General features: G+C 43.5%; 1 long non-coding RNA gene across 2 annotated transcripts in view; it reads left to right on the top strand.

Moving 5' to 3' along the window:
• Positions 1 to 18294: 18294 nt before the first annotated feature.
• LOC130357797 (uncharacterized) overlaps positions 18295 to 22511 on the top strand; it is a 56907-nt gene continuing 52690 nt past the window's right edge. For both annotated transcript variants that reach the window (XR_008889270.1, XR_008889271.1), the window contains exons 1-2: positions 18295 to 18377; positions 20196 to 20341. This is a non-coding gene — a long non-coding RNA (uncharacterized LOC130357797). The remainder of the gene's footprint in view (positions 18378 to 20195; positions 20342 to 22511) is intronic.

Here is a 22511-nt window from a genome sequence, read left to right as displayed (position 1 = left end):
CATATCCGGGATGGGGAATAGCACCTGGGGAGCTGGGGGGGGGGTGCCGGTGATGTGGAGCAAGACACAGCAGTGGAAGAGGACTCGGCCGAGGATGTTATGGAAGATGATGGAGTAGGAGGAGTAGAGGAGGTGGCAGCAGGCCTGCCTGCAAGTCTTGGCGGTGTTACCAACTCCTCTGCAGAGCCACGCATTCCATGCTTGGCAGCCGTCACCAGGTTTACCCAATGAGCAGTGTAGGTGATATACCTGCCCTGACTATGCTTTGCAGACCAGGTATCAGTGGTCAGAGAGACCCTTGCCCCTACACTGTGTGCCAGACATGCCATAATTTCCTTTTGCACAATGGAGTAAAGGTTGGGGATTGCCTTTTGTGCAAAAAAAATTTGTCCGGGTACCTTCCACTGCGTGGTCCCAATGGCTACAAATTTTTTAAAGGCCTCAGACTCCACCAGCTTGTATGGTAAAAGCTGGTGGAATAACAGTTCCGACAAGCCAGCTGTCAGATGCCGGGCTAGAGGGTGACTTTGAGACATTGTCTTCTTGCGCTCAAACATCTCCTTGACAGACACCTGACTGTGGGCAGATGAGCAGGAACTGCTCAAGGCGAGAGACGGAGAGGTGGATGGTTGAGAGGGGGCAAGGAGGGCAGCAGTGGTTGACCTGGCTGAAGATGCTGGACCAGGAGGAGGATGGCGGCTTTGATTTGTGTTCTGCTTGTACTGACGTGTTGATCCCATAGGCGTTTGTGATGTGACATCATGTGCCTTCGCAAAGCAGTTGTGCCTAGGTGGGTGTTGGACTTCCCACGACTCAGTTTCTGCTGGCACAGGTTGCAAATGGCCTCGCTGTTGTCAGAGGCAGACACACAAAAAAAACGCCACACTGCTGAGTTCTGCGATGACGGCATTCTAGTGGTGGCAACAGCATGCGTTGATTGGCGTCCCGTCTGACTGACCCCTGGTGCCGATGCATGCTGTCTGACTCGGCCACTAGCTCCTTGCGGCGACCTCCCCCAGCTTCCAACTCGTCTCCTCCTCCTCTCTGTCTCCCCATCTGAACTTTCCCCCTCTTCTTCTCTTCTAGCGGGCACCGACGTGGCATCCACAGACACATCGTCATCATCAACACCTTCACCGCTATCTGACACCTCAAGAAAGGAAGCAGCAGCGGGTACAACATCATCATCACACCGTACGTCCATGTGTGTAATGCTGCCTGACTGAGACACATCCCTGTTAACTACATCCTCTGGCAATAATGGTTGTGCATCACTCATGTCTTCAAACTGATGTGTAAATAACTCCTCTGACGAATCAAGTAAAGCTTCTGTGGTGCTAGTGTTGGTGGTGGCGGCAGGCGGGCAAGTGGTAGCATGAGAGGTTCCGAACGGAAGCTTTAGTAGTAGATTGGGTGTCTTGTGATAACCAGTCAACTAAGTCCTCAGAACTTTGTGGGTTCAGGGTACGTGGCCTCTGAACACTGGCCATTCTAGGGCCAAAGGGAATGCCAGCACCACAATGGCCCCTGCGGGGTGGCCTTCCTCTGCCTGTCATTTTTTTGGTTACATTTACACAAGTGTCACACCTAATGTGATTTGCACTAGGGTGACACAATTTGCCCTGCAGGCAGGAAAAATGGCAACTGTGATGTGAACTAACAGTGACGGCTGATTTTATTTAAAGAGTACCTGTCATCATCTAAACTTTCCCTGATCCCCCTTCCCATCTGTCCCCTTCTCTAACTATGCCTATCCCTGTGTTTATTGAGGTTTAAAACGCAGTGGAAATACCTTTTTTTTTTTATCCCTCTTCATTAGCTCAGGAGCACTGACTTTCTGAGGGGTGGAAGGAGGCGGGTCCCGGCAGGCATGATGTCATATGAAGCTTGGCTGGGGCTCTGCTTCTGCCAGTCTTCCTGTATGCTGCTCTCCCTCTGCAGCAGTGTTTCCCAACCAGGGCACCTCCAGCTGTTGCAAAACTACAACTCCCAGCATGCCCAGACAGCCAACAGCTGTCCAGACATGCTGGGAGTTGTAGTTTTGCAACAGCTGGAGGCACCCTGGTTGAGAAATGCAGTTCGCATACAGACTAAGTACAGGGCAGGGATGGCAGCCTGTCTCTCTCTCTCCTGTGTCTCTCTGCACTAAAAAGTCAATGCTGAGAACCAGGGGCTGAGGGAGCAATTACAGAGGCAGTGATTAAGATGAATGTCGGGGGGGGGGGGGGGGGGGGGCACAGAGCAGGGAGTGCAGTGAGATAATACAATGTATAAGATAATGTGTGGTGAGGGGCAGGGAGAACACAGAGCAGGGGGGAGGGGGAGGTGACTGGCTGTTATATGAGAGGCATGTGCAGGCTTGTAGCTCACAGGCTGGAGCGAGTCCTGTTCTGAGAATACTGAACTTCAGGTGGAAGGACCAGAGCCCTTCAGCATTAGTCCTAAAAGCTGTACACTTACTATGAAAAGCATAGGATGCTGCTTGCAGACCAGGCATAGAAGAGTGACCCCTAGTGGCCAAAAGTATAAAATGAAAAACTGGTATAAATATTAATATTTTTTAATGAAGATATATTACAATATCTCTTCATTAATGATTATGAACAACATATTAAAAGTTTTTGTTGATGACAGGTACTCTTTAACCCCTTAAGGACGCAGGACGTAAATGTACGTCCTGGTGAGGTGGTACTTAACGCACCAGGACGTACATTTACGTCCTAAGCATAACCGCGGGCATCGGAGCGATGCCCGTGTCATGCGAGGCTGATCCCGGCTGCTGATCGCAGCCAGGGACCCGCCGGCAATGGCCGACGCCCGCGATCTCGCGGGCGTCCGCCATTAACCCCTCAGGTGCCGGGATCAATACAGATCCCGGCATCTGCGGCAGTTCGCGATTAAAATGAACGATCGGATCGCCCGCAGCACTGCTGCGGGGATCCGATCATTCATAACGCCGCACGGAGGTCCCCTCACCTTCCTCCGTGCGGCTCCCGGCGTCTCCTGCTCTGGTCTGTGATCGAGCAGACCAGAGCAGGAGATGACCGATAATACTGATCTGTTCTATGTCCTATACATAGAACAGATCAGTATTAGCAATCATGGTATTGCTATGAATAGTCCCCTATGGGGACTATTCAAGTGTAAAAAAAAATGTAAAAAAATGTAAAAGTAAAAGTAAAAAAAAAGTGAAAAATCCCCTCCCCCAATAAAAAAGTAAAACGTCCATTTTTTCCTATTTTACCCCCAAAAAGCGTAAAAAACATTTTTTATAGACATATTTGGTATCGCCGCGTGCGTAAATGTCCGAACTATTAAAATAAAATGTTAATGATCCCGTACGGTGAACGGCGTGAACGAAAAAAAATTTAAAAAGTCCAAAATTCCTACTTTTTTTATACATTTTATTAAAAAAAAAATTATAAAAAATGTATTAAAAGTTTTTTATATACAAATGTGGTACCAAAAAAAAGTACAGATCATGGCGCAAAAAATGAGCCCCCATTCCGCCGCTTATACGGAAAAATAAAAAAGTTATAGGTCATCAAAATAAAGGGATTATAAACGTACTAATTTGGTTAAAAAGTTTGTGATTTTTTTTAAGCGCAACAATAATATAAAAGTATATAATAATGGGTATCATTTTAATCGTATTGACCCTCAGAATAAAGAACACATGTCATTTTTACCAGAAATTGTACGGCGTGAAAACAAAACCTTCCAAAATTAGCAAAATTGCGTTTTTCGTTTTAATTTCCCCACAAAAATAGTGTTTTTTGGTTGCGCCATACATTTTATGATATAATGAGTGATGTAATTACAAAGGACAACTGGTCGCGCAAAAAACAAGCCCTCATACTAGTCTGTGGATGAAAATATAAAAGAGTTATGATTTTTAGAAGGTGAGGAGGAAAAAATGAAAACGTAAAAATTAAATTGTCTGAGTCCTTAAGGCCAAAATGGGCTGAGTCCTTAAGGGGTTAACAGACAAAAAAGGTATTTTTTATTTATTTGCACAACTGTCGCACCTAATGTGATTTGCACTAGTGTGACAATGAGCAAAGAAACTTGCCAGCGGAGTTCTCCTTTTAGGCAGTGGTCCCCAACCAGGGTGCCTCCAGCTGTTGCAAAACACACGGACTGATATCTTTCAGCCCTTTGAATACTGTAGTAGTTAGTTGCTTGAAGGAACTTAAGTTTGATTCTGGAGTACCCCTTTTAACCAGCGGTTCCCTCCCAACCAGGGTGCCTCCAGCTGTTGCAAGACTAACGGACTGATATCTTTCAGCCCTTTGAATACTGTAGTAGATAGTTGCTTGAAGGAACTTAAGTTTGATTCTGGACTACCCCTTTTAACCAGCGGTTCCCTCCCAACCAGGGTACCTACAGCTGTTGCAAAACACACGGACTGATATCTTTCAGCCCTTTGAATACTGTAGTAGTTAGTTGCTTGAAGGAACTTAAGTTTGATTCTGGAGTACCCCTTTTAACCAGCGGTTCCCTCCCAACCAGGGTGCCTCCAGCTGTTGCAAGACTAACGGACTGATATCTTTCAGCCCTTTGAATACTGTAGTAGTTAGTTGCTTGAAGGAACTTAAGTTTGATTCTGGAGTACCCGTTTTAACCAGCGGTTCCCTCCCAACCAGGACTGATATCTTTCAGCCCTAAAAAGGGCTTTTTTGGGTGCTGTCCTTAAAGCAGATGTTACACTAGCAAACTGGATCCTGAATACACCACCTAGCAGCAACCTAGCTTTCGCTTTCCCTATACAGCAGGAGCAGCTTCTCTAACCCTCCACTTCCTAAGCCTGCATCATGCTGAATGAGGCTAAAATGGCGTCCGTGCAAGAGGTAGGAGGGTCTGGAAGGGAGGGACTGATGCTGATTGGCTGTAATGTGCCTGCTGACTCTGACTCACAGGGTCCAAGTTTACTGCAATGATATAGTATAAGGGGCGGATCCAACTTCACAGATGTTCGCCCGGCGATGCAAACGTGAACATGCGAAATTCGCCAGGAACTGTTCGCCGGCGAACAATTCACGACATCTCTAATTGCATTTGTGACTCAATATAAAATTTGTTTGGAATATCCATTTTCCTTACAAGCAGAGAGTTTAAAATTTACAAAAATGCTAAATTTTCAAAATTTTCATGAAATTTGGGTATTTTTCTAAAAAAAAAAAAAAGGATGCTATTGACGACGAAAATTTACCACTATGTTAAAGTAGAATATGTCACAAAAAACAATCTCGGAATCAGAATAAATGGTAAAAGCCTCCCAGAGTTATTAATGCATAAAGTGACTGTGGTCAGAATTGAAAAAAGGGTCCTTAAGGTGAAAATGGGCTGAGTTCTTAAGGGGTTAATGATGCCTCACAGTTTACATCACCTGCACGTGACCGGATCAGCGTTCATGTGACCGGTAGAGGTCTTGGACCGATGTAGAGCCTGGGAATCATGAACAAAGCGCGCAGGTGAAGGTAACCCGGATAATTATGCAGTGACAGCCAGGTTTCAAAGGTGCAGGGTGATGATGTAATCTTTGTGAGCTAGAGGAAGCGTTATATGTGCAAAACAATTATTGCTCCTTCAGTGAATGCACCTGCATGTATGCCTGTATACACATGTTGGTGGAATAAAACGCAGCTATGATTAAGTAGTGAGTGCCATTTATATTTTATTCTCTGCTATGGGGTGTAAATTTACGCCTTGCGCCCACACCTGTTCTATGGCGCGTGCTCAGGAGCTGAGCGCTCTTAATATCAGAATTGTCCTGATGGCAATCAGTGGCTGGGACCTGAGGATAATGCAGAACATTACCGATATGGGTGAAAACTAATTCTGACTACTCAGCAGTGCCGATCAGGACACCCATAGTGAAATAGCAGGGCCTTGATCAGCTGAGAGGAGGCTTTTACCTGCCTCCCTGACGTCCGATAGGCACTCCAATGCTCCAGGAAGCCATGGCATTTGTATTTGTTTTCAATATGCAAATTAAGTATTTTGTGCACTGGGGGCATGCGTGTAACTCTGGGAACACCACTATGCCTGCCCAGACCCCTCCAAACTCCTCCTATTGCTACAACTGACATTGAAAAATAACAAGAAAGAGATGGAAGGGGTCCTATAAAAATACTAAAAATAGCGCTCATTGTACAATAATGTCCTCTATTCAAAAAAACCAGCAGTAAACTTATGCTAAAACTGACGATAGACCCACTGTAAGCAATCGATTTTTATTTTAAAACAAAAAGGACTTTTAGGTAGATATGTAGCTAATCTAGTATATATGGTGTAAAATGGTATCCACTGTAAGAATAGGCCTAACAGTGAACATTTATTACTAAAACAAAAGTAAAGCTGCCCTCCCAACAATTTTAAAGAATTTAGAACAGTTTCTAAAAATCAAACTCTTCTAACACTTTAAGTCTGTATCAAAGATAGAATAAACAACTACATCAAAGAGTACAGAAATCAATATGTTGATTTCTACATGGTGTGCATACTCATACTATTTGACAAAAAAATGTCAATAAGCCATAAAACTTGAAGCAAGAACACTCTGCGCACTGAGAGGCCAGCAATTGCCTTGTCATATATGATAATATGTAAGATGTATTTCCTGGCAATTTTCTACCTTCAGGTGGGAAAAAGTTGAAAGTTTGCATGTTCTTTCTTGTAAATATATTACTGATCTCTATATCATGGAATTTAGTCAAAGGAAAGCAATATTTGCCTTGTCACCATTATGTTATTTAACCCCTTAACCCCTTAAGGACCAGGCCATTTTATACCTTATGGACCGGAGTGTTTTTTGCAATTCTGACCACTGTCACTTTAAACATTAATAACTCTGGAATGCTTTTAGTTATCATTCTGATTCCGCGATTGTTTTTTCGTGACATATTCTACTTTAACTTAGTGGTAAAATTTTATGGTAACTTGCATCCTTTCTTGGTGAAAAATCCCAAAATGTAATGAAAAAAATGAAAATTTTGCATTTTTCTAACTTTGAAGCTCTCTGCTTGTAAGGAAAATGGATATTCAAAATATATTTTTTTGGGTTCACATATACAATATGTCTACTTTATGTTTGCATCATAAAATTTATGAGTTTTTACTTTTGGAAGACACCAGAGGGCTTCAAAGTTCAGCAGCAATTTTGAAATTTTTCACAAAATTTTCAAACTCACTATTTTTCAGGGACCAGTTCAGTTTTGAAGTGGATTTGAAGGGTCTTCATATTAGAAATACCCCATAAAAGACCCCATTATAAAAAATAAATCCCCCAAAGTATTCAAAATGACATTCAGTAAGTGTATTAACCCTTTAGGTGTTTCACAGGAATAGCAGCAAAGTGAAGGAGAAAATTCAAAATCTTCATTTTTTACACTCGCATGTTCTTGTAGACCCAATTTTTGAATTTTTGCAAGGGGTAAAAAGGAGAAAATTTTTACTTGTATTTGAAACCCAATTTCTCTTGAGTAAGCACATACCTCATATGTCTATGTTAATTGTTTGGCGGGCGCAGTAGAGGGCTCAGAAGGGAAGGAGCGACAAATGGTTTTTGGGGGGCATGCCGCATTTAGGAAGCCCCTATGGTGCCAGAACAGCAAAAAAAAACACATGGCATACCATTTTGGAAACTAGACCCCTCAGGGAACGTAACAAGGGGTAAAGTGAACCTTAATACCCTACAGGTGATTCACGACTTTTGCATATGTAAAAAAAATATATATTTTTTTTACCTAAAATGCTTGGTTTCCCAAAAATTTTACATTTTTAAAAAGGGTAATAGCAGAAAATATCCCCCAAAATTTGAAGCCCAATTTCTCCCGATACAGAAAACACCTCGCATGGGGGTGAAAAGTGCTCTGCTGGCGCACTACAGGTCTCAGAAGAGAAGGAGTCACATTTTGCTTTTTGAAAGCAAATTTTGCTCTGGGGGCATGCCGCATTTAGGAAGCCCCTATGGTGTCAGAAAAGCAAAAAAAAAAACACATGGCATACCATTTTGGAAACTAGACCCCTCGGGGAATGTAACAAGGGGTAACATGAACCTTAATGCCCTACAGGTGTTTCACGACTTTTGCATTTGTAAAAAAAAAATTTTTTTTTTACCTAAAATGCTTGTTTTCCCAAAATGTTTACATTTTTAAAAAGGGTAATAGCAGAAAATACCCCCCAAAATTTGAAGCCCAATTTCTCCCGATTCAGAAAACACCCCATATGGGGGTGAAAAGTGCTCTGCTGGCGCACTACAGGTCTCAGAAGAGAAGGAGTCACATTTGGCTTTTTAAAAGCGAATTTTGCTCTGGGGCATGCCGCATTTAGGAAGCCCCTATGGTGCCAGGACAGCAAAAAAAATCCACATGGCATACCATTTTGGAAACTAGATCCCTCGGGGAACGTAACAAGGGGTAATTTGAACCTTAATACCCTACAGGTGTTTCACGACTTTTGCATATGTAAAAAAATATATTTTTTTTTACCTAAAATGCTTGGTTTCCCAAAATTTTTACAATTTTAAAAAGGGTAATAGCAGAAAATACCCCCCAAAATTTTAAGCCCAATTTCTCCCGATTCAGAAAACACCCCATATGGGGGTGAAAAGTGCTCTGCTGGCGCACTACAGGTCTCAGAAGAGGAGTCACATTTGGCTTTTTGAAAGCGAATTTTGCTCTGGGGGCATGCCGCATTTAGGAAGCCCCTATGGTGCCAGGAAAGCAAAAAAAAACCACATGGCATACCATTTTGGAAACTAGACCCCCTCGGGGAACGTAACAAGGGGTAATTTGAACCTTAATACCCTACAGGTGTTTCACGACTTTTGCATATGTAAAAAAATATATATTTTTTTTACCTAAAATGCTTGTTTTCCCAAAAATTTTACATTTTTTAAAAGGGTAATAGCAGTAAATACCCCCCAAAATTTGTTAGGCAATTTCTCCCGAGTACGGCGATACCCCATATGTGGCCCTAAACTGTTGCCTTGAAATACGACAGGGCTCCAAAGTGAGAGCGCCATGCGCATTTGAGGCCTAAATTAGGGACTTGCATAGGGGTGGACATAGGGGTATTCTACGCCAGTGATTCCCAAACAGGGTGCCTCCAGCTTTTGTAAAACTCCCAGCATGCCTAGACAGTCAACGGCTATCTGGCAATACTGGGAGTAGTTGTTTTGCAACAGCTGGAGGCTCCGTTTTGGAAACAGTGGCGTACCAGACTTTTTCATTTTTATTGGGGAGGGGGGTTGTATAGAGGTATGTGTATATGTAGTGTTTTTTACTTTTTATTTTATTTTGTGTTAGTGTAGTGTAGTGTTTTTAGGGTACAGTCACACGGGCAGGGGTTCACAGTAGTTTCTCGCTGGCAGTTTGAGCTGCGGCAGAAAATTTGACGCAGCTCAAACTTGCAGCCGGATACTTACTGTAATCCTCCGCCCATGTGAGTGTACCCTGTACGTTCACATTGGGGGGGGGGGGGGGGGGGACATCCAGCTGTTGCAAAACTACAACTCCCAGCATGTACGGTCTATCAGTGCATGCTGGGAGTTGTAGTTTTGCAACCGCTGGAGGCTTCGTTTTGGAAACAGTGGCGTACCAGACGTTTTTCATTTTTATTGGGGAGGGGGGCTGTGTAGGGGTATGTGTATACGTAGTGTTTTTTACTTTTTATTTTATTGTGTGTTAGTGTAGTGTAGTGTTTTTAGGGTACAGTCGCACGGGCGGGGGTTCACAGTAGTTTCTCGCTGGCAGTTTGAGCTGCGGCAGAAATTTTGCCGCACCTCAAACTTGCAGCCGGATACTTACTGTAATCCTCCGCCCATGTGAGTGTACCCTGTACATTCACATTGGGGGGGGGGGGGGGGGGGGGCATCCAGCTGTTGCAAAACTACAACTCCCAGCATGTACGGTCCATCAGTGCATGCTGGGAGTTGTAGTTTTGCAACAGCTGGAGGCACGCTGGTTGTGAAACACCGAGTTTGGTAACAAACACACTGGTTTTTTGCAACCAGTGTGCCTTCAGCTGTTGCAAAAGCTACAACCCCCAGCATGTACGGACAGCGGTAGGGCATGCTGGGTGTTGTAGTTATGCAACAGCTGGACGCATACTACTTTGGCTGGGGATGCTGGGGATTGTAGTTATGCAACAGCTGGAGACACACTGGTTTGCTACTTAACTCAGTGTGCCTTCAGCTGTTGCAAAACTACAACTCTCAGCAGTCACCGACAGCCAACGGGCATGCTGGGAGTTGTAGTTATGCAACCACCAGATGCACCACTACAACTCCCAGCATGCACTTTAGCTGATTGTGCAAGCTGGGAGTTGTAGTTATACAACAGCTGAAGGTACACTTTTCCATAGAAAGAATGTGCCTCCAGCTGTTGCAAAACTACAAGTCCCAGCATGCCCATAAGGGAATGCTGGGAGTTGTGGTGGTCTGCCTCCTGCTGTTGCATAACTACAGCTCCCAGCATGCCCTTTTTGCATGCTGGGAGCTGTTGCTAAGCAACAGCAGGAGGCTGTCACTCACCTCCAACGATCCTCGCCGCACAGGTCAGTCCCTTTGTAGTCGCCGCCACCGCTGCTCCTGGGGCCCCGATCCCAACATTAATGCCGGGGATCGGGGTCCCCAGCACCCGGGGTGCACGTCCCGCACCGGCTCATGTCCTCCGGAAGAGGGGCGGAGCGGGTTGCGGGAGTGACACCTGCAGCAGGCGCCCTGATTGGTCGGCTGGTAATCCGGCCGACGAATCAGGGCGATCGTGAGGTGGCACCAGTGCCACCTCACTCCTGCTGGCTCTGGCTGTTCGGGGCCATCTCTGACGGCCCCGATCAGCCAATAATTCCGGGTCACCGGGTCACTGGAGACCCGATTGACCCGGAATCCGCCGCAGATCGCTGGACTGAATTGTCCAGCGATCTGCGGCCATCACCGACATGGGCGGTCATAATGACCCCCCTGGGCGACATGCCCCGATGCCTGCTGAACGATTTCAGCAGGCATCGGGCACCGGCTCCGCTCCAGATGGTTGCGGGGGGGGCGGTAAAACACATGACGTTCTCATAAGTCATGTGTCCTTAAGGACTCGGAAATGGAGACGTATGAGAACGTCATGTGTCCTTAAGGGGTTAAGGACCGGGTTTTTTTCCGTTTTTGCATTTTCGTTTTTTTGCTCCTTGCCTTTAAAAAATCATAACTCTTTCAATTTTGCACCTAAAAATCCATATTATTACTTATTTTTTGCGCCACCAATTCTACTTTGTAATGACATCAGTCATTTTGCCCAAAAATCTACGGTGAAACGAAAAAAAAAAATATTGTGCAAAAAATTGAAAAAAAAAAACGCTGTTTTGTAACTTTTGGGGGTTTCCGTTTCTACGTGGTACATTTTTCGGTAAAAATGACACCTTATCTTCCATATGATTAAGATGATACCCTACTTATATAGGTTTGATTTTGTCTTACTTCTGGAAAAAATCATAACTACATGCAGGAAAATTAATACGTTTAAAATTGTCATCTTCTGACCTCTATAACTTTTTTATTTTTCCGCGTATGGGGCAGTATGAGGGCTCATTTTTTGCGCCGTGATCTGAAATTTTTAACGGTACCATTTTTGCATTGATAAGACTTATTGATCGCTTTTTATTCATTTTTAAATGATATAAAAAGTGACCAAAAATTCACTATTTTGGACTTTGGAATTTTTTGGCGCGTACACCATTAACCAAGCGGTTTAATTAACAATATATTTTTATAAATCGGACATTTCCGCACGCAGTGATACCATATATGTTTGTTTTTATTTTTATTTACACTGTTTTTTTTTTTTATGGGAAAAGGGGGGTGATTCAAAGTTTTAATAGGGGAGGGGTTAAATGATCTTTATTCACTTTTTTATTCACTTTTTTTGCAGTGTTATAGCTCCCATAGGGACCTAGAACACTGCACACACTGATCTTTCACATTGATCACTGGTTTCTCATAGGAAACCAGTGATCGATGATTCTGCCGCTTGACTGCTCATGCCTGGATCTCAGGCACTGAGCAGTCATTCGGTGATCGGACAGCGAGGAGGCAGGTAGGGACCCTCCAGCTGTCCTGCAAGCTGTTCGGGATGCCGCGATTTCGCTGCGGCTATCCCGAACAGCCCACTGAGCTAACCGGCAGTTTTTACTTTCACTTTTAGCCGCGCGGCTCAGCTCTGAGCACGCGGCTAAAGGGTTAATAGCGCGTGGCGCCTTGATCGGCGCTGCGTGCTATTAGCAGCGGGTCCCAGCTTCACTATGACGCCGGGCCCGCCGTGATATGATGCAGGGTTACTGTGTAACCCCGCGTTATATCACGGGAGCAGGACCAAGGACGTACCGGTGTGTCCTTGGTCCTTAAGAGGTTAAATAACATTGGAACCATTAGTTGTTTATTTTGACTTACCCTGTATTAGGCTGGGTTCAGACCATGTTTTGCAATTTAGTTCCCGTATACATTTTCAATTTGAACCGTATTGAAAACCGTATGCATTGATTCTGCATTGAAAACTGTATGCCAAAAGATGCATCCGGTTGTGTCCGTTTTGCATCCTGTATGGTTTGGTAAGTTTTTTTTTCCCGTACCCTAAACCGTATTCTGCCACGGTTTTGGGTCCAGGTGAAAAACCGTATTGAAAATTATAAGTTTTTTTTTTTTTTTTTTTAACATGGGAATCAATGGGAACCGTACAGAACTGTATGTGCGTACGGTTCCATCTGGTTTTCCCCATACGGTTTTTGACTTTGCACCATTTGTTTACTTGGAATTTCAATCAAACTTCAAACTTCAATGAAACTTTATTCATAATGGAATGAAAAGTTAAAAACGTTTAAATTTTTTTTTCTTAAAAAACGGATGCAACCGGACATCTTTTTTCAAACTGTATATGGTTTTTAACCATACACGGATTAAAATTTGTACACACATTTTGATACAGTTTAGTCAGATTTTGAGGAATCTGTTTTTTATCAAAAACCTTACACGGGAACTGTATTGCAAAAGCGGGGTGTGAACCCAGCCTTATCTGGTGTGTGAATTGAGCCCTTTTGGTGCTTCTGATTAGCCAAAATGCCTCAGTGAGAGGTTGTAAGATCCATGCTTATAGCTTTGTACTTAGTGATTCTTTGTAATATGTCCTCTATACTGCTAATAATCCCCTTTATTTTAAAGAGTACCTGTCATCAAACCATTTTCTAAACTAACTCAGGAGTAGTTAGGGAATATAATCTAAAACTTCTAAGCTTTAAAAAGCTCTGTATCATACCTTTTCCCTTATTCCCCCATAATTTTCTTGGAAGTGGACACTGTTGCAACACACTCCCACACTGGATGGGAGTGAAAGGGATGACAGGATGGGGTGAACATGGGTGACAGGAGGGGGTGAACATGGGTGACCGGAGGGGGTGAACGGGAGTGAAAGGGATGACAGGAGGGGGAGCGGACTGGGTGACAGGGGTGGGGGTGGACTGGGTGACAGGGGGGGTGTGAACATGGGTGACAGGGGGGGTGTGAACATGGGTGACAGGGGGGGTGTGGACATGGGTGACAGGGGGGTGGACATGGGTGACAGGGGGGGTGGACATGGGTGACAGGGGGGGTGGACATGGGTGACAGGGGGGGTGGACATGGGTGTGAACAGGGGGGGGGTGAACATGGGTGACAGGAGTGTGGATGAGGGTGAACATGGGTGACATGGGTGACAGGAGGGTGGATGGGACTGAAAGGGATGACAGGAGGGTGAACATGGGTGACAGGAGGTTGGATGAGGGTGAACATGGGTGACATGGGTGACAGGAGGGTGGATGGGAGTGAAAGGGATGACAGGAGGGTGGTGAACATGGATGACAGGAGGGTGAACATGGGTGACAGGAGGGTGAACATGGGTGACAGGAGGGTGAACATGGGTGACAGGAGGGTGGATGAGGGTGAACATGGGTGACAGGAGGGTGGATGAGGGTGAACATGGGTGACAGGAGGGTGACAGGAGGGTGGACGGGGGGGGAGTGAAAGGGATGACAGGAGGGGGTGAACATGGGTGACAGGAGGGGGTGAACATGGGTGACAGGAGGGGGTGCACGGGAGTGAAAGGGATGACAGGAGGGTGAACATGGGTGACAGGAGGGGGGGCGGATTGGGTGACGGGGGGGCGGACTGGGTGACGGGGGGGGGGGGCGGACTGGGTGACGGGGGTGTGTGGACATGGGTGACAGGGGGTGGACATGGGTGACAGGGGGGGTGGACATGGGTGACAGGGGGGGTGGACATGGGTGACAGGGGGGGGGTGGACATGGGTGACAGGGGGGGTGGACATGGGTGACAGGGGGGGTGGACATGGGTGACGGGGGGGTGGACATGGGTGACAGGGGGGGTGGACATGGGTGACAGGGGGGGTGGACATAAGTGACAGGGGGGGTGGACATGGGTGAAAGGGGGGGTGGACATGGGTGACAGGGGGGGGTGGACATGGGTGACAGGGGGGGTGGACATGGGTGACAGGGGGGGGTGGACATGGGTGACAGGGGGGGGTATACGGTGGACCCGGGTGATGGGGGGGGGCTGGACAGGGTTGAGAAGGGGTAACAGAGGGGTGGAAAGGGTACAGTACCTTAAGCAGGCCGGTCCGTGCAGCTTTGCAGGTCCACGGCAGGCACGGGAGTCCGGCAGGTGAAGATCGTTCCGCCCCAGTGGCCCATTTTCGGCCCACTGCACCGCAAGGTAGAAGGGGGAGGGGGACACAGGGGACGCAGTGGGGAGGGGGACGCTGTGTGCGCACTGCGCACGCAGGCTTCCCTTCCCCCTGCGCCGCCAGTCATAAGCGCGCAGGCCGGGGCGGGATATTTAAAAAAAAAAATCAATAAAAAATTTAATTAAAAAATCACGTCAAAATCCCGCGGCACCACGGCCAGTGGCGAACGGCACACACGTGTGCCGCGGCACCGCGGTTGGGAATCACTGGTCTACGTATTAAGTATCCTCTACAGACCGATCTTCTGGATTTGTGCAATATATACACTGCCTTAAAAAATAAAGGGAACACTTAAACAACACAATGTAACTCCAAGTCAATCACACATCTGTGAAATCACACTGTCCACTCAGGAAGAACACTGATTGACAATCAATTTCACATGCTGTTGTGCAAATGGAACAGACAACAGGCGGAAATTATAGGAAATTAGCAAGACACCCCCTACAAAGCAGTGGTTCTGCAGGTGGTGACCCCAGACCACTTCTCAGTTCCTATGCTTCCTGGCTGATGTTTTGGTCACTTTTGAATGCTGGCGGTGCTTTCACTCTAGTAGCATGAGATGGAGTCTACAACCCACACAAGCTCAGGTAGTGCAGCGCATCCAGGATGGCACATCAATGCAAACTGGGGCAAGAAGGTTTGCTGTGTTTGTCAGCGTAGTGTCCAGAGTATGGAGGCGCTACTAGGAGACAGGCCAGTACATCAGGAGACATGGAGGAAGCCATAGGAGGGCAAAAACCCAGCAGCAGGACCACTACTTCTGCCTTTGTGCAAAGAGGAGCAGGAGAAGCACTGTCAGAGCCCTGCAAAATGACCTCCAGCAGGCCACAAAAGTGAATGTGTCCACTCAAACGGTCAGAAACAGACTCTATGAGGGTGGTATGAGGGCCCAACATCCACAGGAGGGTTTGTGCTTACAGCCTAACACCATGCAGGATGTTAGGTATTTGCCAGAGAATACCAAGATTGGCAAATTTGTCAATGGTACCCTGTGCTCTTCACAGATGAAAACAGGTTCACACTGAGCACATGTGACAGACGTGACAGAGTCTGGAGATGCCGTAGAGATCGTTCCGCTCCTCCAGCATGATCAGTTTGGTGGTGGGTCAGTAATGGTGTGGGGTGGCCTTTCTTTGGGGGCCACACAGCCCTCCATGTGCTTTCCAGAGGTAGCCTGACTGCCATTAGGTACCAAGATCCTCAGACCCCTTGTGAGACCATATGCTGGTGCAGTTGGCCCTGGTTTCCTCCTAATGCAATACAATGCTAGACCTCATGTGGCTGGAGTGTGTCAGCAGTTCCTGCATGAGGAAGGCATTGATGCTATGGAGTGGTCTGCCCGTCCTCAGACCTGAATCCGACTGAGCACATCTGGGACATTATGTCTCGCTCCATCCACGTTGCACCACAGACTGTCCACCTCATCAGGAGCATGCCCAGGCGTTGTAGGGAGGTCATACGGGCACGTGGAGGCCACACACACACTACTGAACCTCATTTTGACTTGTTTTAAGGACATAACATCAAAGTTGGATCAGCCTGTAGTGGGGTTTTCCACTTTGATTTTGAGTGTGACTCCATATCCAGACCTCCAGGGTTGATAAATTTGATTTCCATTGATAATTTTTGTGTGATTTTGTTGTCAGCACATTCAACTATGTAAAGATGAAAGTATTTCATAGGATTAGTTCATTCATTCAGATCAAGGATGTTTTATCTTAGTGTTCCCTTTATTGTTTTGAGCAGTGTATATATGGGCTGAAGGGTCATCACCATACTCTTTTATACTCTATTTGATATTTTTTATGCTATTTTTTATACACAATATTGATTGTTAGTAGCCACAAGAGCCATGTGGTTACTCATATGCTTAATACTATTTTTATCTATTAATAAACTTTAATGAACTGCGCACATTCCATATTACTTTATTTTCCTTTGTCTATTTATTTCTTTGCAGAACTAGCTATACATTCTACCTCTCTATCCTCACTCTCTTCATCTAGTGAGTCCTCATATTCTTCATTTTCAATCTCATTGTTTACTATCACGTTTCACTTCTTTTCTTTTTCTTTTTCATTTTTATATATTTTTTTAGTATTTTTTTTATTGTTTTTGCATCTCTTTACTCAATACATTGAATACATAGTGATTTTTATATTCTTGCATTTTTTGTATTTTTTCATTATTTCTTTAATTAATATAAATACTGTCATAGTATATTCAAATCTAATACTCTGCACAATTATCTTTACATCTAAATACCACTTATTATCTCCCCCTTAAAGGGGTTATCCAGGAAAAAAAAAAATTATATATCAACTGGCTGCAGAAAGGTAAACAGATTTGTAAGTGACTTCCATTAAAAAAAAACCTTAATCCTTTCAGTACTTATGAGCTTCTGAAGTTAAGGTTGTTCTTTTCTGTCTAAGTGCTCTCTGATGACACGTGTCTCGGGAACTGGCCAGTTTAGAAGAGGTTTGCTATGGGAATTTGCTTCTAAACTGGGCAGTTCCCGAGACAGGTGTCATCATAAAGCACTTAGACAGAAAAGAGCAACCTTAACTTCAGAAGCTCATAAGTACTGAAAGGATTAAGATTTTTTAATAGACGTAATTTACAAATCTGTTTAACTTTCTGGAGCCAGTTGATATATAAAAAAAAAGTTTTTTCCTGGATAACCCCTTTAAGTCCTAGAGAACTAATCTACCCACTTCTCATATAATTTTTTTTTTTTTTTTTTACTTTGGTACGGCTGGGTCATGCATTAGACTAAGTATGTCAGACAAATAGTCAAATTGAGTATGTCATCCTCTTTTCACTTGCTATTTAACTTTAATAGGAATAAACAGTATAGCACCATGAGCTTTCACAACTCCTGAAGTTAAAGGGGTATTCCAGGCAAAACCTTTTTTTATATATATCAACTGGCTCCGGAAAGTTAAACAGATTTGTAAATTACTTCTATTAAATAATCATAATCCTTCCAATAGTTATTAGCTTCTGAAGTTTTCTGTCTAACTGCTCAATGATGATGTCACATCCCGGGAGCTGTGCATGATGGAAGAATATCCCCATAGGAACTGCACAGCTCCAGGGATGTGAGTCATCAGAGAGCAGTTAGACAGAAATTAACAACTCAACTTCAGAAGCTAATAACTATTGGAAGGATTAAGATTTTTTAATAGAAGTAATTTACAAATCTGTTTAACTTTCCGAAGCCAGTTGATATATAAAAAAAAGTTTATGCCTGGAATACCCCTTTAAGAAAATTGTGTATAACAGCGGGCTCTGCTGATTTAAGTTTCCTTACCCCCTCCTGCAGTCAAAAACAGACCAGGGGAAAGGGTCTAGGGAATCCTCAGGGAATACCCCTTCAAAATGTATCTAGTAGTACATCTAGCATTATATACCCACACCCTTTGCAAAAATATAACCTTATAGTTAAACACTTGTTATTTTTCTTTTTGCAGCCTGGGTAGAATGGAAAAATAGAAAAATTAGCTGGGTCCCTTGACCCAGCTAAGAACCACTCAGAATATTGAAATAAAAAAAGCACAAACGGATGCGCTCCGTAGTGTAACACCAAAGGTGAGTTGGTAACGCTAAGTGTGAATTGCGCTTACCACATGAAGTTGTACTCCAACCAAGTACAACAATGGAACAGGGTGTATCATCAAAGGGTCTCTGCAGCTTCGTCCCGCTGAAATAGAATCACGATAAAAACAAGCAATCTCCAGGTAGCAGAGCGGGTGACCGTGAAACGCGTTGCATTATGGGAAATAAATCCTTTTAACTTCTTATCTGGTCTCAGCGCTTCCATTGATCCCGCTCTGCTACCTGGAGATTGCTTGTTTTTATCGCCACTCAGAATATGACATTAATTTATGTTCTATAATCTTGCGTTTGTTTTCTGAATTGCCACTTGTAGCCCTACAGCATATAATGTCACTTTTGCACTTTCTAACCATTAAAGGGGTACTCCGGTGAAAACCTTTTTTCTTTTAAATCAACTGGTGGCGTAAAGTTAAACATATTTGTAAATTACTTCTATTAAAAAATCTTAATCCTTCCAGTACTTATTAGCTGCTGAATGCTACAGAGGAAATTCCTTTCTTTTTGGAACACTGATGACATCACGAGCACAGTGCTTTCTGCTGACATCTCTGTCCATTTTAGCAACCTTGCATAGCAGATGTATGGTAAGGGCAGCATGGTGGCTCAGTGGTTAGCACTGCTGCCTTGCAGTGCTGGGGACTTGGGTTCAAACCCCACTAAGGACAACAATAAATAAAGCATTATTATAATAACGTCAGCAGAGAGAACTGTGGTCATGATGTCATCAGAGAGCATTCCAAAAAGAAAATAATTTTCTCTGTAGTATTCAGCAGCCAATAAGTACAGGAAGGATTTAGATTTTTTAATAGAAGTAATTTACAAATATGTTTAACTTTACGCCACCAGTTGATTTAAAAGAAAAAATGTTTTCACCGGAGTACCCCTTTAAGTGTATGGCAAATGTTGTGAAAGAAATATTCGTCATGTGTTCAAATATTGTGTTCTGCTTTTTTTCCACAGATAGGAAGAGGGGAGTAAATCCCAAACAACATTTTATATAGGGCGTATAGTCCTTAAAATATTAGTCATCTGTAACATTTCAACCGTTTGCTACTGTAAAATAATATGAGGTTGCTGCTTTAAGCTTATTTGCTGCAGCACTTGCGAGTTAAATTTCCATAATATTTAATGATGTGTAAAAGGTAACTGTACCCAAAATAGATAAATGCCCCATTATCGTGTTAATCTATACTTTGTATTGTCTCATAAAATTTGCAGATCATTGCTAATGTCATAGTTTGTCTTTTGATGGTTCCTGTTACCCAGCTAGAAATGTATTACTAAGACACATATGTTATTTCCAAGTTAAGATGCTTGTTCTACGTATGCTAAATATAGACAGGTTTAGCTGCAGGAATTATGTGTGTGCAAGAATTTGAGTTATTTCACATCTCCCCTTTCTCATAGCTTTTAGCCAGCTGTATTCTTGCTAAAGAATGAAATACTGTGCCGATTGAAAATAAAAATAAAAAAAACATAAATTTTTTATTTATTTTTGTAATATTTCCTTTTTAAGATATCTGGTGAAGTCATGCTATAATACAGATATAGTAAAAAAAAAAATCTTTAAATTTTATTAATAACAAACTTCAGCCTAAATACAGTGCAGCCTCAGTGATTGGCTGCAGCATGTTTGGAATGTCGTGGATCTGGAACAATGGCGCTAGATTGAACAAGGGGAATATACTGTATTTTATTTATTTTTGAAGCCCTAGCAGGTTTTACTTATTTATTTTATTACTTTGGAAAACATCTTTCTGGGTAAACATGCCTTACTTATTCCTTTTGCAGGTCTATTTGGAGCATTACCATTTAAAGGAGACTTCTATAGCCCAAATTATCAACAACAGACGAAAAACAACCTGATGCCTACTACTATGGTATTTTCAGACATACAGTTGTATAATGATAAATTTGAATTCGGAACAAAATTTAAGGTAAGGGGAGGGGGGGACTTCTGTTCACTTGGGATTCTCTTTTTGGCAGATTCAGCTTCAGGTGCAGGCACATTACTGCCAACTCTGTCAATTAACATGTATAATAAATGCACTGTATAGGTGATTTATTGCTGCCATTTCCTCAAAAACAAAGTAATGTGGATATATTTTGGTTTGATAGTCAGATATTATAGCACAGAAGAGACAAATAAAAAAGCTGATGCTGACACATTCAAAAAAAACACAAACTGCGCAAAATAAACTAATATTAAGACATAAAAAATACACCTTAGTGAATCTAAATGTATAAGGAAAGTTGGGGTATTTTGTCATAGAGAAAAGTAGGATGTACATGTTACACATATTCTAGCTGTATCCTAAAGTCTAGTTTAGTAGCCACAGTTAGGAATAATATTATGTGTTATTCTTAAGGTACCTCCACCTCCCATGTATTCTATCATTGGTTCCCATATGTATCACAACAGCTGAAAGGGGTATTCCAGGAAAATATATATCAACTGGCTCCAGAAAGTTAAACAGATTTGTAAATTACTTCTATTAAAAAAATCTTAATCCTTCCAATAATTATCAGCTGCTGAAGTTGAGTTGTTCTTTTCTGTCTGGCAACAGTGCTCTCTGCTGACATCTCTGCTTGTCTCGGGAACTGCACAGAGTAGAAGAGGTTTGCTATGGGGATTTGCTTCTACTCTGAACAGTTACCAAGACAGGTGTAATCAGTGAGCACTATGACAGAAAATAACAACTCAACTTCAGCAGCTCATAAGTACTGAAAGAATTAAGATTTTTTTAATAGAAGTAATTCACAATTCTGCTTAACTTTCTGGAGCCAGCTGATATATATATATATATATATATATATATATATATATATATATAAAATACGTTTTTTTTGTGAATAACCCCTTTAAGCAATCTTGCCACCAAATTATCTCTATTGTGAGCTTCCAGACGGACAACTCTGCCACAGTGCTATTCACCCTAGAACTCCTATACGTCATGTGCAGCTGTGACAGTTAGCCTGGGAGATGCAGCATGTGGCTAATTTGGCTACCGGATATCATAGCAATCATCCAGACCCCACACATAACATGGTTACTGATTGGCTACAAGGGGAGCTACTTCCCTGTGAGCCATGTAAATGGAGCACTATATAAATAAATAAATAAAGTAAAAAAAACAAGCATGACCTTTGTAAATCTAGGATGCAAATCGAAAATAATAATGGGTTTACTTCTTATGCTTAGAGCACAACATCTACACAGGCATGTAATGATAGGGGTGGGCCGGGCAGCCTCACGGTCACTTTGGCACACATCCACCTGGACCAAATAAAGGACAATAGGATATAGCTGCAAGAATAGACCTGCAGAGCCCCTGTCAGTAAGCGTGACTGCTGCATCTACATTGGAATGCAGCTGCAAGCATAGCCTTGCTATTAGAAAAAAATGGACATTATGATGGCACAACTCCCCCTTCAGGACGGAACTTGGTAAAACAGATTTTATTGTATAAAAGGCAACACGTTTCGATTCTGGAGTAGAATAGAAACACGTTGGATTTTATAAAATAAAATCTTTGTGTCCTGAAGGGGGAGAAGCGCCATCATAATGTCCATTGTTTTCTAATAGCAAGGCTATGCTTGCAGCTGCATCCCAAAGTAGATGCAGCAGTCATGCTTACTGACAGGTGCTCCACAGGTGCTTCAGAGTTTTAACTACCCTCTCGTCATGATGTATTTATTCGCCACAGAGAGGGAAGGGGTTAAACTATATGCAGCCACTCAAAGTCCACAGATTCACAATCACCACACATGACTTCTCATTTTCAAGGGGTATTCCGTGCAAAACATTTTGGGGGAGATTCATCAAAACCTGTGCAGAGGAAAAGTTGCCCAGTTGCCCATAGCAACCAATGAGATTGTTTCTTTAATTTTTAACAAGGCCTCTGCAAAATGAAAGAAGCGATCTGATTGGTTGCTATGGGCAACTCAGCAACTTTTCCTCTGGACAAGTTTTGATAAATCTCCCCCTTTATCTCCTATCCAAAGGATAGGGGATAAGATGTCTGATCGTGGGGGGCCTGCCGCTGGGACCCCCCACGATCTCCTTACAGCACCCGCATTCCATGCGGGAGCTGCGTCTCCAGTTTC

Source organism: Hyla sarda, chromosome 2 (genome assembly GCF_029499605.1).
Source record: "Hyla sarda isolate aHylSar1 chromosome 2, aHylSar1.hap1, whole genome shotgun sequence".
NCBI classification, from domain to species: Eukaryota; Metazoa; Chordata; class Amphibia; order Anura; family Hylidae; genus Hyla; species Hyla sarda.
This window is presented reverse-complemented; position numbering and strand designations above follow the sequence as displayed.